At 36.4% G+C, this 14,040-nt stretch overlaps 1 pseudogene; it reads right to left on the minus strand.

The window, feature by feature from the left end:
* Nucleotides 1–3,996: 3,996 nt before the first annotated feature.
* LOC142872319 (mitochondrial sodium/calcium exchanger protein pseudogene) lies at nucleotides 3,997–4,935 on the minus strand (annotated as a pseudogene).
* Between the last annotated feature and the right edge of the window lie 9,105 nt (nucleotides 4,936–14,040).

Raw genomic sequence — 14,040 nt, forward strand, 5'->3', positions numbered from 1 at the left:
TGTTATCCAAAGTGAGGCGACACAAGACATGGGCTTTCTTTCTTTTGAGGGTTTTTCTATAAACTCCAAATTTAAAGAGCACATTAAACAGGGTTGAACTTTCCATGGAACCAACAATATTGATTCCAAAATAATAGTTTTACTTTATTTCAAGCTTATTTCATAATTCAAACATTCTCAAATGCATGTTCATATTGGTGGACATTAAGGGCAGGATAGCTGCTCTCAGTATATCCTTATCTAGTTGTGAGAAAAGAGGTTTTCTTTGAGTCTATACAAGGCATTTATAAAGTCTTTTTGTTGAAGGAATATATAAATAGTAAAATATAATTATTATATTTTAACTTAATACAATTTCACAATGCTTAAAATAAAATTAGTTGTCTATATCTTTCATTCATCTATCTATACAAAGTTTCTATTTCAATGTTTATATCATGTCTTCCCTGTTTCCTTTAATTTTTTCTTTAAGGAAGTGTTCTCCAACATGTTTTCATTCATTTCCATACAGAAGGATTTTATACACTGTATATATTCTATATATATATAGAATTCCATTGTATATACTTATACATTGTATATATTCTATGTACAATCATTTCTAAGTACAGATATTTTATATCTTTCTTTTAATAATATACATTTTTCTGAAAGAAAATATAGCATCAGTATCAGTTAGCTATTGCAGTGTAAGAAAACCACTTCAAAACTCACATGTCTACAAGTAGGCTGGGAAGCTTTTCCTGTCTTGCCTGGGCTCATACATGTATCTTGGTCAGATGGAAGTCTGGTACACTGTTTTGTTAATCTTTGTTCAACTTTCTGATATGTTTGAGAGAAGATTGACTGATATCTGCTCTAGAATGGCTTTATCAAACAGGTTGGGATGACTTGAGTCTCAACTAAATGGTCTCTCATCATCAAGCAGGCTACCCTAGGTTTCTCCTCATGGAGGTGCCAGGGTTCTGAGAGAGAAAAATCCCACAGACGATCTTGATGCCTAGGTTTGAAACTGATGCATCACTTTCACTGTATCTATTTGCCAAAATAATTCACAAAGCCATCCAAGTTTCAAGACGTGAAGTAGAGTGTACTTCTTAAAACAAGGTACTATAAAGTCACACTACTTTTAAAGAAGTGGGTAAAAAATGGAGCCATTTCCTAATTAATATATCCTATTGTCCATTAAGATATGCCGTGTATCTATCTATTTTGTTCACTATTGTATGTCAGCATCTAGAAGACAACCTGGAACATCTGAGAAATTCCAATATTTATTAGATAAATGAATGTAAAATCCCATCCCACTAGGATGACTACTACCGACATGGACAATAATATTGATTGTGCTGCCCGTCATTTATTCCAACAGGCTTCCAGCATGCTTTTCTAGAATGCAGAGGTATGAAAGCTAAACCCATTATTACACAGGCACCTTTGTAGTTAGTTTCCTGATGGAGACTCAGTTTTGCAAAACAAGCATCTCAGAGAGACTTTAGAGAAGGAAATAAAGAATGTGAGGTTTGCCTACTGTAGAAGATTCTTTCAAGAACAATGATGAATACATTTTTCCCCCTTCTGGGTCATATCTGAAAGTTTCTAGAGTCTGGTTCTTAAAATCATATTGAAACATTAACAAGTAGGTTTCTACATTTGCTCTCTGATTCCCCCTCCCCTTCTTTCCTTTTCTAGCAAAAATTTAAAAAGTAAATTTTAAGTGCCTGTGCCAATAAGTCATTCGCTTTTATCTCTTAACGTGTTTTAAGCCATTAAAAATGCATTCTAGGTTTGTTCTGATTATTTGTTCCAAAATGAATCACTGAGAGTGGGTAGCAATTAATGAACATTGAGAAGTTTTACATTTCATCTGAAATAGAAGCTTCAAGAAGATAAAATGTCAATTAGTCATGTCAGTTCTAAGTAGGACCGCCTTTGTGCACTTCAAGAGATAGTCACCCAATAAATACTATTTATTTCAAAACTTGTGAAAGTTCTAATAACTCTGAAGCTACTTTGAATTGTCAATGAGGAATATTAATTTTCTATCAGAATATGTCGTTCATATGACTTTATTAGTTGAGATTCTCCAACTCAAATTCACAAAGCCCTGGGCTCAAGGATGTTTACATAGTGTCTGATCCACAGAATGTGTTGGTGATTAAATATGATATTTTTTCAAGGAAGAGGACTCAGTTCTAATCCTACCAAAAAGAAAAAAGTAGAATACACATTTACCTATGAGAATGAACAGTAATTCATGAGAGGCATGGTTTCTTAAAAATATATATTCTATGTCTCTTGAAAACTTTGCTTAGAAAGCAAAGCTTAATTTCCCAAATTACTGTGTTATCCATCTAATATTTTGCCAACCTACAATTACAAAAATGTAATTGAATTTTCATTGTTAGAAATTAAAAATAAAATCTGATTTTTTTATTTTCTTAATTTCTTCTTTCTTTCTTTCTTTCTTTCTTTCTTTCTTTCTTTCTTTCTTTCTTTCTTTCTTTCTTTCTTTCTTTCTTTCTTTCTTTCTTCTTTTTTTCTTTTTTAGAGATAGAGTCTCACTCTGTTACCAGAGCTAGAGTGCTGTGCCATCAGTCTTATTCACAGCAATCTTAAACTCCTATGCTCAAGCAATCCTCCTGCATCAGTTTCCCTAGTGGCTGAGACTATAGGTGAACACCACCATGGTGGGCTAATTTTTTTCTATTTTTAGTAAAGACAGGGCCTCACTCTTGCTCAGGCTGGTCTCGAACTCCTGACCTCAAGTGATCCTCCCGCCTTGGCCTCCCAGAGTGTTAGGATTACAGCCATGAGCCACCACACCTGGCCCAAATCTGATTTTTCTGATTTCTATAAATAGACAAGTTATAATTCAGCTCTTTTTTCTAACAGTAAATTTTAAGACAAAAATCGTTATTTTATTGTAAATCATTATTAAATTTAAATATTGATATTTTAGTAGCCGAATGTCTATTAAGAAGCCAGAAATAGTTGTGGTATTTTTAAAATTTTAATTTAATAATTATTATCTGAAAAAAGGGCAGTTGAATTCCTTTCCTTTATCAGCATAGGGCAATTGGGCAAACCTATGCGTTGCTTATTTTAAAGGCAGGGTCACTGCATGACAGCAAGAAGGGAGTAGGGAAATATCTGTCCTCCTGAAGCTTGCAGGCATTGAAACCCCCAGCCCAGGGCTCCCCTGAGGTAGGCAGAGGGCAGTCAGACAGATTCTTGTTTTGTGGCTGAGGAATCCCAAGATTCTGGGCACAGAGGAGTTTATGGACAGCCAGGGGCAGAACTGGAGAAGGGAGAGTCTAGAGTGGTGCCATCCAACATGGTAGCCACTGATGTGGCAGTGCCACAAGATGAGAGAGTATTTCGGAGTCAGTGGGTTTGATAAAATGCATTACCATTAATTGTACCTGCTTCTGTTGGCTTTATTAATGTGGTGACCAGAAATTCAAATTAGGCGTGTTCTGATTTCCAGCTCCTTGGATGATGCAGCTCTGGAGCTCAGCTCTCAACAAGTTAAGGCCTGGGGCTCAGTCACCCTGATTCTCTGAGTCAAAGTGAAAAGCCATTTGTGCTCTGAGGGGAAGGTGCTGGAAGGCCTAAAACCCAGCGAGGGAAAATGGGAAAGGTCTGTGTCTCTGCAGGCGCCTCCAGCTCTGAATGCTTCAGGATATTCCAGCCATCCCCTTCCCCAAAACCCAGCCATCCTCAGAGAGGCTCTGGAGGTAATTCAAGGAGGCCATGTATTAATTGCTTCTGTTGGGAACCCTTTATTGAGAGCAAAGCCCAGTCTCCAAAGTCCCAGCGATGAGGCTATTGGGTGCTGGCAGCTCCAGGGACATAGAGGTTCTCCCTGCTTTCAGCAGCGACTTCAGACCTCCAGCAGTGAGTGCTGGGCTCGGCGTCTGCACAAGGTGCTTCCATCCCCAATTCTCCCTCACAGGAGGCTGCCTGGAAGTAACACCACACTGTCAGGAGGCTTCAGTCACATGCCTTTCCTGCAGTGAGGAGGTCCACGACAAGAACGTTCACGTAGGAGAGAAGCAGGCAGAAGCCATGGACTTTCTGGATCTGGAAGCATTGCAACGGGACCAAGACCAGGGAAAAGACGAGCAGAGCCCCAGGGCACTGGCCAAGACCTACAGCAGCAATGCACCTGGCTCCAGCTTCACCTCCTTGTGGTTCCAGGAGACCTAGAGCCGGCAGCCCAGGCCCAGAACCTTCGAGGATATTGAAGATGATACCACTGAAAAAAGCGAAGAACACCATTTGCCCATAGCCCTGGTGGGCCAATGTAAAATCTGAGGGGGCGCTCCCAGAGTTCCATCCCATTGTCACGTCCCATGGGATGCTGTTCCCCACAGGCCAGCAGTATGAGCCCAGGACTGTGTTGCTCAGAGAACAGACCACACCAAGGGACTGCAAAATGTCACCACCTCTGTCATGGCCGTGCTGATCACAGGGTGCTGGGCAGAAATCCCAAGAAAGCAAAGATCCAGTGAAGCTTGAGGGGCTTGCTGTTAGGATGTGGCCAAAAAGGTCACAGAAGCCAAGGTTGTGTTTGTCATCACCACGCCCAGACGGGAAGGAGGTGGCCTAGCTCATAGACACCATAGGCCCTGACTGCAGGGTCAGGACAAGGGCTAGGGGCCTGAGAACTAGATGAAGACAGCTGAGGGGCCATTTCTAGTTCAGATCATCTTCGTCCGGGTCTGCAACGGGAACTGTGAGGAACAACTGGTACAAGACAGCGATGCCTCTGGCCACCACTGTGGTCAGCAGCAGCCTGTGCCGAACAGCGCCCCAGAGCCAAGCCAGCTTTGCATGGTCCGAGGAAGCCACCAGGGGGCACTGAAGACACCAGGTTCGCTGTTCCCAAACACCAGGAAGGTGACTCCATGGGGAAGCATGTTGCCACATTGTGGGGGAGCTTGAGGGTGGTGGAAGTGGCCAGCAAGTTAGGGCAGAAAATCCTTGCTGCTGTGACTTCCAGAATCAGAAACACGTAAAACGGCCAGAAAACGTAGAGTGATGGTCAGAGGGAGGAAGTCGGAAGGAAGTGGCAGAAGTGTTGCCTTCCAGGTAGTCCAGGTGGCCCCTCCCCGATGCCAGTCGGGCTTGGTCTGGATGAAGTCACTACAGTCTTGGATGTTCAGGCCACACACCTTGCCACACTGTCCACAGGAAGACAGGACTCTTCCCTCCCCTGAAGGACTCCAAGTGGAGTCGGTGTTACTTTACTTGGCACTGACTTTAAACCAGACCCTCTGGGTTTCCAATTCTTCTTGGCCACTTACTCTCTGTGCAGCCTTGGGAGGTCACTTCACCTCTCTGACTCAGCCTCTGATTCCTCATCTTGGGCCAGGGCTGGGACCCCACCAGTCCCTACCCACCAAGCTGCCCACCCCTGGCAGCATGCCTATTTCTTTTCCTTTTTCTTTTTTTTTCTTCTTTCCTTTTTCTTATTTTACTTTCAAATTTTATTTTATTTTTTTATTTGAAAATATTAAGAGGGTATAAATGTTCTTGCTATATGCACTATAGCTTGTATAGTACTCAAGTCAGGGTTTTTGGTGTGCCTGTCACCAGAATAGTGTTCATTGTACCCACTGGTAAGGTTTTATCACTCACCCCCTCACGCTCTCCCCTTCTTAGTTTCCAATGTACTTTATATTTCTTTGTGCCCATGTGTACTATTTCTTTATCTAGGTTTTCACCGTTTTCATAAACTGACATATATACAGGTCTATATAAACATTAATTCATTTCCATTTTAGAATACTCAAAGCTACAGAAAATTTGTGACATAAGAGCAAAATAGTGACCGTTCTCATAAATTTAAGGCAGACCATATTCCTCAACTCTCTAAAAAATAAAACTCAAAACTAAGGGTTTAAAATAAACCCTTGTTAACTTCTTCACCAACCTAAAAGGAGAAATGGATCAGAGCTTACAAATTCTATCATCTAGGTTATAGCTCCTCTCAGTGGCTTTATTTAGAATTTCACATGGTGTGTATGTATATACGCAGAATAGTCAAATTTACAGCCCCACAAAAATTTAACTATACAAATACAAAAAGACTTCAATAATCTGAGAAATATTGAAATGCAACTGCTTAGGTTTCTTTTGTGTACCTGTAAAATACTAAAACCAAGCTACTTAGAATAATTTGAAGTACACAGCTTCTTCAGGTTAACTGGTCATGATCACAGTCTTTTCATATTGGACATATAAAAACCAAGCTTTTTATTCTTTTAAAGAGAGAATTATCATTTAGAGCATAGAATTAGACTATAAAAAGTAATGGACAAATATAGTAGTACATTATAACTTATTTCTCTTGCCTGTGTTTTCATAGGAAAGAGTGTTGCAGGGGCTGGAGATAGAATTATAATTTATTACAAAATAAGTTTATTTTTTCTTATTTCATTAAATTTTTTATGTGTTAGCCATTAAGATCACAAGATGACAATGCCAATATAAATGTATGGAAAGATGCAAAGTTTATGTTTTGAATATGCAAATGTTACATTTGAGTCTGAGAGTTTTTAATTGTTTTATCTGGAAGATGAATCTGAAAAAGAAATAAAAAGATGACACAGAATAAATAGGATTTATTAATAGAATCTCCTCATTTGATGGTAGACACCATGTGTTTAGGGTGGAGGGAATCTGTTCAGCCTCCTTTCTTCACTGAGGACTAGTTCTTCTCATATCAGGGGTAGTTATTTGAATGACCAGCTTCCAAATGTATTTCAGATGGGAGATGGCATTGTCCTGCATTCCTGGCCACAGTGAATGGTGGCCATCTACCCTAGTATGATAGCCAGACTCCAAGTTGTCTTCAATGATTGCCACCTTATGATTTCCATACCCTAACACGTTATGCTAGAGTGGGTCTCTATTAACAATACAGCATGATGAAGTGATCATATGCCACTTCTAAGATTATTAGATTGTAAAAGACACTGTGACTTCCATCTTTGTCCCTCTCTTCTGCTCTCCTCGCCTATTTTCTCTTAATCTCTTTTTATCTCTGCCTTCTTCTCTCATCCCTCACCCAAGGGGAAATCAGCTGCCATCTTGTGAGCAGCCCTGTGATAAGGTCATATGGTGAGATACGGAAGATTCATGTTTGCAATGCCATTTCTGGGTGCCTCCTCCACAGCATCAGTCTGAAACATACTCTCACTAATTCTTTGCCCACTGAAATTGCATCTATTGAACTCCTACTAGTTTTTTCATGCTCATATTGAATATCACCTTAATCATGAAGCCTACTTGATTCTGTGGACATACATGGCCTAAGGATATTTCTAAACTCTTTGATATTTTAATTACTACAGTGAATTGTTTGACTGGTGGTGAGACTAAGATATTATTTGGCCATTCTATCACTCTTCACACCGCCTTCAAATATCAAACAATCTAAAAGAGGAAGGGAGATAAGGGAGGGAATATTATCAAATTGCTTTCATGCTCTATTTTTATTTCACATTTTCTATCCATTCATACTAACAAGAGTACTTAAATATACTTAAATGGCTGTGCAGAAGCTTTTTAATTTGATCAGGTCCCATTTATTTATTTTTGTTGCTGCTGTGATTACCTTTGGGGTGTTCTTCATAAATTTTTTGCCTAGGTCAAAGTCTAGAAGAGTATTTCCAATGTTTGCCTCTAGAATTCTAAGAGTTTCACACCTAAGGTTCAAGTCTGTTACCCAGAGTGAGTTGATTTTTGTGAGAGGCAAAAGGTGTGGGTCCTGTTTCAGTCTTCTACAGGTGGCTATCCAGTTTTCCCAGCACCATTTATTGAATAAAGATTCTTTTCCCCAGTGTATGTTTTTGTCTGCCTTGTCAAAGATTGGCTATACGAGGATGGTTTTATATCTGGGTTCTCGGTTCTGTTCCACTAGTCAATGTCCCTGTTCTTGTGCCAGTCGCAAGCTGTTTTAATTACTATAGCCTTATAGTATAGTTTGAAGTCTGGTAAATTGATACCTCCTATTTTGTTCTTATTGCATAGGATTGATTTTGCTATATGGGGTCTTCTCTGGTTCCATACGAAGTGTAAAATTATTTTTTCTATATCTGTGAAAAATGATGATGGTATTTTAATAGGGATTGCATTGACTCTGTAGGTTACTTTGGGTAGTATAGACATTTTAACAATGTTGATTCTGCCATCCCATGAGCATGGTATATTCTACCATCTGTTTACATCCTCTGCTATTTCCTTCTTTAGTGTTTCATAGTTCTCCCTGTAGAGGTCTTTTACGTTCTTAGTTAAATATATTCCTAGGTACTTTATTTTCTTTGTTGCTATTTTGAAGGGAATTGAGTCTTTGATTTGGTTCTCACTTTTACTGTTGTTGGTGTATATGAATGCCTCTGATTTCTGTGTATTGATTTTGTATCCTGAGAGTTTACCAAATTCTTTTGTCAATTCAAGGAGTCTCTTGGTTGAATACTTGGGGTTTTCTAGGTATAATATCATGTCATCAGCAAAGAGTGAGAGTTTGATCTCTTCTGCTCCCATTTGGATGCCCTTAATTCCACTCTCTTGTCTGATTGCTGTAGCAAGGACTTCCAGCACTATGTTGAATAGAAGTGGAGATAGTGGGCAACCTTGTCTTGTTCCAGTTCTAAGTGGGAATGCTTTCAAATTTTCCCCATTCAGTATGATATTGGCTGTGTGTTTGTCATATATGGCTTGTATTGTTTTTAGATAAGCCCCATCTATGCCTATTTTGTTGAGTGTTCTTATCATAAAAAGGTGTTGAATTTTGTCAAATGCTTTTTCTGTGTCTATTGAGAGGATCATATGGTCTTTGTTTTTGCTTCTGTTTATATGGTGAATTACATTTATAGATTTGCATATGTTGAACCATCCCTGCATCCCTGGGATGAAACCCACTTGGTTGTGATGGATTATTTTCTTGACAAGCACCTGGATTCAATTGGGTTGGATTTTGTTGAGAATTTTTGCATCACAGAATGGGAGAAAATTTTCACAAGCTATACATCTGATAAAGGGCTGATAACTAGAATTTATTTAGAACTCAGGAAAATCAGCAAGGAAAACTCAAACAACCCTATCAAAAAGTAGACAAAGGACATGAACAGAAATATCTCAAAAAAAGACAGAATAATGGTCAACAAACATATGAAAAAATGCTCAACATCTCTAATCATCAGAGAAATGCAAATCAAAACTACAACGAGATATCACTTATCTCCAGTAAGAATGGCCCTTATCAAAAAGTCCCCAAACAATAAATGTTGGTGTGGATGTGGAAAGATAGGAACACTCCTACACTGCTGGTGGGACTGCAAACTAGTGCAACTTCTGTGGAAAACAATATGGAGATACCTTAAAGTGATACAAGTAGATCTACCATTTGATCCAGCAATTCCACTACTAGGCATCTACTCAAAAGATCAAAAGTCACTTTATGAAAAAGACACCTGTACTCAAATGTTTATAGCAGCACAATTCATAATTGCAAAGTTGTGGAAACAACCCAAGCGCCCATCAATACATGAGTAAATTAATAAAATGTGGTATATGTATACCATGGAGTGTTATTCAGCTTTAAGAAACAATGGTGAGATAGCACCTCTTGTATTTTCCTGAATACAGCTGGAACCCATTCTACTAAGTGAAGTATCTCAAGAATGGAAAAACAAGCACCACATGTACCCACCAGCAAATCGGTATTAATGGATCAACTCCTAAGTGAACATATAAGAATAACATTTATCTGTGTTGGGCAGGTGGCAGGGGGGAGAAGGGGATGGGTATATACAAACATAATGAGTGAGATGTGCAACCTTTGGGGGATGGTCACGCTTGAAGCTCTGACTCAAAGGAGGAGGGCAATATATATATATATATATATATATATATATATATATATATATATATCCTGAAATAAAATAAAACATAAATAAATAAATAAAAATTTAAAAAGACTATAGAAGAAAAAATAAATATACTTAAATGCATATGCTTACTAATATAGTTATTTTTACAAAATTAAATAACTAGTTATCTAATTAAAATGAAGTCTTCACAGTGCCCTTTCTGGGCACTGGGTATTTGCACCAGTCTGGGTGAAAATTCATTTCCATTTTCACCTGCAGAAATAACACATGTTAAAATCTACTTCTTTTTTCAGCCTGAGATTAAAAGCACTTAGATTATGAACTCCTCATTCATCCATAAAAATGGGATAATTTACTGTCTTTCAAGTTCAAAGCTTTGTCTTCTGTTATGAAGAAATGTATACCTGTATGAATTCCCTGTTGTATATTACGCTCCTTGAAGTCAGGGACAATTATTGTATCCTCTGCAGCATAGCAAATCAAAGAGTTCTTTGCAAACTGATACTCTTCTGTGAAGAGTTATTCCTGGCCCCTGATGAGATAAGTACAAAAATTGGGACATTAACACCTCTCTAACAATTTGACTTTTCTGGGATATCCAAGCATGTTATTAGCAGTCTTGTCGGTTTGAACAGGGTATAGACCAGTTTGAGTGTTCACGAACTTGTGCAATGAGTGTCCCATTGATTCACAGTGTGGCAATGTTACAATTTAGTTTCTCAACTGTAATCTAAAATTAAAAAGAAAAATAATCTAAATGTAAGTATTTATTCATTTTTGTAACATGCTATTTTTACAATAATTTTCATTCATATTCAAACCTATCTAAAATTTATTGTTTAACAATTACTATCTAAATAAAGTAAAATTTATATTCATACTTCTGTTCAACTCTAATTTACACACGGTGAAAGAAGCTTATATGAATTGTTTTAAGTGATAAAATACACCTATATGTTGAAATCAAAAATCATAGTGCTAGTACACCAAATGATGAGCACGGAAGTGATTCACAAGATACGAAAACCAAAAATAAAAAGCTCACAACTATTTTAACTCAAATGTATGTTTCCTCAATACTGAGTTAAGTTTTGTAATCATATTTTATGATACAGTGATAAATAGCAGTGTGCTATTTACAGAAATATACTGCCTAATGTAGCAATTAAACCATTGCAATTTGTCAAATGCATTTATAAAGCACAAAAAAATAAGATAAAAATCAAAAGAATTCATTGTGAAAGAAACAGTGCTTTGAGGGCTTCCTACAGAGTAGCATTTTGGGTTCCTAAGACTTAAAATACCATATACAATTGCTGGGACATTAGTGAAAAATAGTCCAAGTACTAAAATTTGAAAGACTGACAAAAGCAAGTGCTGATGAGGATATGGAATAACTCATATTTTTCATACACTGCCGATTTAAATGTAAAGTATAGCAACCACTCTGAAATACATTTTGGCAGTTTGTTAAGAAGTTATACATACATCTACCATGTATCCAGCCATTTGTGTAGTGAGTATATGCTTTCATTTCTCTAGGAGAAAAAGAAAATCCAAAACCAATAGATGCTGGCATGCATGCAGAGAGAAAGGAATGCTTATACATTGTTGGTGGGACTGCAAATTAGTACAACCCCTTTAGAAAATAGTATGGAGATTCCTCAAAGAACTAAAAGTACACCCACCTTTTGATCTAGCAATCCTACTACTGGGTATTTATCCAAACGAAAAGAAGTCATTTTATCAAAAAGACACCTGCACTTGAAGTTGCAACACAATTCACAATTGCGAAGATGTAGAATCAACCCAAACGCCCATAAATTCATGAGTGGATTAACAAAATGTGGCATATGTGCACTATGAAATGCTACTCAGCCATACAGAAGGATGACTTCGTGCTTTTTGAAACAATTTGGATGAAACTGGAGACCATTATCCTAGTGAAGTATCTAAGGAATGGAAAAATAAGCACCACATGTACTCACTGTTAAACTAGAACTAACCGATGAGTACACGTGTGTAGAGGGAAATAAAACTCAATGGAAATCAAGCAGAGGATGAGGAGAGGAGAGGATTGGCAAAAATTTACCTAAAGGATATAAGGAACACTATGTGGATGATGAGCACACTTTTTATCCTAACTCAAGCTGTATAAAAGTGATCCATGTAACAAAAAACATTTGTATCCCCGTAATACATTGAACTAACAAAAGAAAAAAAAAGAGAAACTAACAATATAAAATTATTAAATTTGATAGCTATTAATAGATAATTTGTAAAATTTCTGTTACCTTAAAAAGCTTAAATATAGCCCTTTAGTAATAAATTCTACCATCTAGAGATCTTAAAATACCACTTTTCACTTAAATATGCAGAGCTCTTGGAGAAATAGTGTATTTCAGGTCTAGGGCAGGGAATGTAAAAGATTATCAAATAATACATTGTGGAAGCTAGCAGCTGTTGACAACTGCTAGCCTCATTTTAAATAGTCGGAAGCTAAATTAGAGAGATTCCCACTGTTAAAAAATTGTATAATTTGAACTTCAACAATAACATTTGCAATGGATTGTTACCCATTAAATATGGTTAAATCTATGAACTTATAATATTTTTGTGAAAAAGCAAAAAGATTACTTTGAGAAGATACTAAAAAAATCTATCCATCACCTTGAAAACTGAAACATAATGGGAAAGAATGTAAGTATCTAACTTCTCCTTCCTTTATGAATTGTATTAACAGGTAAACAAATAAAAATGCCTCTTTATAAAAAAGTATAATGATTAGAAAAGAAATGGTAGAATTGTATCAACATTGTATAACCTCTTTCAAAATAAATTAATATATCTAGACATTAAGCCTCAATATTACAAATGTTTGTATCACTAAACATTACATAATAGAGAGGTGGCCAGATATTTTATTTCTCCTGTAGTCTAGCCCAACATGCCATTTAGTCATGAAAAAAAGATAGAATCTGAGTTTAACCATAGCTCAGAATCCAATTGCTTATTTTCAGAAAATACAAAGGACAAAGAATCATGTTGAAATGCACCTTGAGTGTACAACCAACAAAATCTAGCCTGTGGAAAACTCCTTAGGTCAAATGCCAGGGTCTTTCAAGAAAGAAATAGATAAGGCATATGTTGAATAAGACTTAATAAATATAACAGTTTTTTTTTAAATGGACATGATTAAGCTATATTGTCTAAGAACACTTGCATTAAAATTTTTTCAAGTCTTTACAGCATTACTTCCATGAGATTGGTTTCTCTATTCTTTCATTAAAATTAATTTAAAAAACCTGTTTATTTATGTATATTTGTGGAGTATATAGCACTGTTGTTAATCTAGTTTAGATTAATAAATTAACAACAGCAATAAAAATTTCAGCCGATATATGAAAAACTTTAAATATTGATATAAGCGGTATTTATCAAATTGTCTTATATAAGTATTAAATGTGTACAATTGCTATATCACTCATATTTTATTTAGTTATATTTGTGGAACAATAAAAGTAACAATGTAACATAAACTATGCTAATCACCTATACAAAGGCTTTCAGCACACAATAGGTATAATTTTATAATTCTGTTGTGCTTGCCTATGTAATCTTAATTATACTTACTGAAATGAAACTGCCTATTGTATCTAATAAAAAAAGTTAGACTTGCATTTCATGTGATTTGGCTTTGTAATTTCATTTTTCTAGCAATCCATTTTTATTGCATTTTAAAAGAATATTGCTCTTCAATAAATTGGAAATTAAAAACCCTAGTCCTTCATCATAGATAATTTGAGAATATTCTCTTTGATTACTTAGCAGAACATCTTTCACTTATTTAGTAATAAATACATAGTAAGTTAAATTAATTAAACTCATCGGATTTTACTGCTTGGTATTGCTTCTAAAATTTTGAAGTCTTCTTATTTCACATTTTTATTTTTATTATGCAAGTTCAGTACAGAGTATACCTAGCTAATTTAATTCAATGAAATTCAGTTCCGTTCCACTAAATTTCTTTCATGTGAAACATACTGAGTTAGGCAATGAAGGGATAAAGGGATCTTTATAAATTGTCCCAGGCTTTAAGCATCTTAGATTCCAATACTAAAAATAAGAAAAATAT

This window comes from Microcebus murinus, chromosome 8 (genome assembly GCF_040939455.1).
Source record: "Microcebus murinus isolate Inina chromosome 8, M.murinus_Inina_mat1.0, whole genome shotgun sequence".
NCBI classification, from domain to species: domain Eukaryota; kingdom Metazoa; phylum Chordata; class Mammalia; order Primates; family Cheirogaleidae; genus Microcebus; species Microcebus murinus.